This window comes from Apteryx rowi, unplaced genomic scaffold, assembly GCF_003343035.1.
Source record: "Apteryx rowi isolate R43461 unplaced genomic scaffold, aptRow1 scaffold_11, whole genome shotgun sequence".
NCBI lineage: Eukaryota > Metazoa > Chordata > Aves > Apterygiformes > Apterygidae > Apteryx > Apteryx rowi.
The window spans coordinates 182,009-185,439 of record NW_020447308.1 but is presented as its reverse complement, the minus strand read 5'-3'; positions in this window follow the sequence as shown (position 1 = coordinate 185,439).

The following is a 3,431-nucleotide window of genomic DNA, read 5'->3' as shown; positions in this document are numbered from 1 at the left end:
CTCTAGAGCCAGCTTAGTGGTAGAAAAGAAGCTGTAGAGGTGCAGGGAAGTCACCAACACTGAAACAGCTCAAGGGAAGTTAAGGTGATATTTGAACTGATTGCTAAATCATTCCCCAGTGGGTTTCCAGAGATGACTTGACAGAGGAGAGCTTCCTATAGGAAACAGGTCCTGCACACCTTGGGTTCRCCATTCCCAGAGAGGACCAGGGAACAGCACCCAAGAAACCCCATTCGACAGGATCAGGTTTGCACTTAAATCAGTAAGTCTTGCACACCAACCAGAAATACCACAGGCAAGTGCGATCCTCTGTTAACAAGCGTCTGAAGGGTTTTGCTCACTGGAAAACCTGGAATGAGCTTCACTGTGTGAATCACACGTATTCCTGATCCCCTTGAGTGTCACCCCCCACCCCGCCAGCTATGTCACCCAGGGAGTACAACCACCCCATCCGTGCTGACACGGTGGGAACCGACGCGCCGTCTCTCCCGCGGTGCTCCCCCRCTGCACTTTCACAGGTAGCTTTGGCATCTCGCTGCTGTTTCTCCAGGCTCTGTGGGCACTGTGGCCAGTGCCTGCCATTCGGGAGGAAGGACAAGCTCCCACCYCAGCTTCGGAGCACCCCTGGCACCTCACCTACACTTTTCCATCYGCAGCCGGAGACAGGCAGTTTGATGGAAAGGTCACAAAATGCTACGAACCTGCTGGCTGCTTCTGAGCAGGAGCAAAGGGAGGGGGAGGGAGGGAAAGAAAGAGCACTTGCATCATTTCAGCCCGAGGAAGGGCCATCACATCCACTTGACTCCCTCAAAATCCAGGCTGAGCCAATACCTGACAACTTCTTATCTACAAGGCAAACGTGGCCCCTTTTCATGCCCACGCTTCCGCTGGGAGCTGGTGGTGGTTGCCCTAATCGAYTGGCTATTCTAAATATACGGGCCCTTGGGATGGGGGAGCTGTAAATCGGTTTGGCTTCGCAGCTTGGTCTCCAGCAGAGGATTCGAGCAGCGGTGCCGGGGGGGCAGGCCAGGTAAGCCCTGGCGAGAGCCTTGTTTTGAGAGAGGAGGGCTCTGAGCCAGCGAGCAGGTGCCAGCCGGCCCGGCCCCCGGCGGAGTCAGGAAAAGCGAGCGGTGTCCGCGTCGGAGCAYGAAACGCAGGTCAGACCGTGCTGCTTCCCCTGGCGACTGCTCTGCAGCAGCGCTGAGCACCGGAGCTTTATCCGTAATAATCTCAGCGTTTGCACACTGGGGTGCAAATCATGTAACTTGACTGTTACAGGGCGTTCATCATTCCTGGGAAAGCGAAACAGCAGTGCTGGTACCAGGGAAAAGCCCGTGAGAGCCAGTGTCCTGCCCCACGCTGGGTGCTGTCTCGGGGCTCCCACGGGGGCCGACGTCAGTCTTCGTTTCTCCAGCACCGAGCTCGAGCTGGTTGCGGCGCGCAGAGGCAGTGTTGTGACGGTCAGCTCATGCCCTGCATGGGGAGGGAAACACGGGGCACAGAGACCCCCAGCAACCCCAGCTGAACCATCACCATGAGCTGCGTTGCACAGTTTCACCAGAAATAACAAAAACGAGCAGAAATTCCTACAAAGAGACCTGCCAGGGCTTCCTAACACGTTATTGTGGGACACTTTAAAGACTCTCATTAGGGGGAATTAATTAGCTTAACAGCAGGGAAGGAAGCGAGATATGCAAAGTGCAGAGGAACAGATTTAAGGAAAAGGTTTACTAGCCAGAAGAAAAGTGTAAAAGGACGAGGAAAAATTAAATTACGGGGCAATTTAATTCTTTTAATTCCGAACAGGCAGAACAAGCCCACAGGTGGTTTTACAGGGGAAGCAGTAACGCTTGTCCCGCACACTTGGCACGGGGAAGCAAACCGAACTGCTTCCCCCAGACATGGGGAAACGCATGACAAAACCACTTACACCAGCCCAGGCGGCCGCACCGGACGCAACCGCGCAGGGGCCGCGGCGGAGCTGCCGGCAGCCTCAGGAAGACGGTTCCCCCCGGCCACCGGCCCCCAGCGCCGGGTCCAAACACGGCAGCCGTCCAACGCGGCGCTCGTCGGCGCTCGGGTCCGGCTGCGTGGGGATGCATCGCGCCGGCCCCGGGCGGCAGCGGCTGCCCCGGCGGGAYGAGGACGGACGTCGTGCCCGGCCCCCTGTGGAAGACTAGTGATTTTGTTGTTGTATGGCTCGTCTCACCACAACAAGTCACAGTCTGCCTTAGGGCGCCCGGCCCCTGCGGCGAGGCGCGAGGCTCGGGCGCCCGCGCGGGGCCGCGGCGCGGCTGGGCGACCCTGCTCCGCTTCTGACCACCTCGGCCGCTGCTTTCGTGAGCCTCGCAGGGGAAAGCAACGAGGGGCCGGTCTGAAACCCCCCCGACTGCACCCGCCGGGCGCCGCGCYGGGCGGGCGGGAGGGAGGAAGCCGCCCGCGCGCTCCCTCGCCTCGGCCCACGGCACTGCGGGGAGCAGGAGCAGCCCCGGCGCGGCAGCGGGCTGCGAAAAGCCGCAAGGCAGCGGGGGCTCCGGGAAGAGGCGGCGAGGGGAACGGCCGCCACGGCAGATTCGGCCTTCGACGCCCCTGCCGCGCTGGGATTCCCGCGCGCCTTCGCTCGCAGCCGGGGCAGGTGCTGCGATAGGCACCAACACACGGGGATGCCGCAGCACGGCGGGACRGGCGCAGGCTCGGTGCGGGAGGACGAGCGGGAATCGTCCCCTTTCGGCACCTCCCAGGGTACCGCAGCGGCCGGCGAGAGCTGCTTTCCCCTTCCCTGCACCACGAGGGGACAGGACACCCCCAAAAACGTTTCTAACTGGTTCAGAGATGCCCCCAGTCAAGTCCCCTCTGCACCCTCACTCCAAACCCACCACCCGGAAAGGTCCCATCCCACCAGGAACAGGCTCAGAGGCCGGGTGGCTAGAAGCAAAGCAGAGACCCACATGCTGGGCAATGCTGGGAACAATGCTCATTTCCCAGTACTGGGTTTAATTTCTTCTTACAACAGCCCCCCCCCCGTCCCCCCCCGAATCCATGCAAGGAGGCCCCTACAGTGAGGGCCCATACAGGGAGCACCTCTGCCCTACAGCTGGAGCCACGCAGGGAGCCGCCCACTCCCCTACAGCCGGCACCCACAGGGGGGTGTCTCCTGCCCTATAGCTCATGCAGGGASAAGAGTCCCTACAGGCGGGCCCACGCGTGCCGGGGGGAGACCAGCCCTATAGCCGAGCCCACGTGGGGAGAGACCAGCCCTATAGGCGGGGACCCCCCCTCCCCCRCGCAACCTGTGCGCGTTATAGCCGGGGCCTCCGCGGGAGTTGGCGGAGCGTCCCGCCCCTTTATGCAAATCTCGCCCCAGCGCGGCCAGTGGGAGGGCTCGGGGGCGGGGCGGGGGCGGGGCCACGGCGGGGCTTGCCCGGGCATGT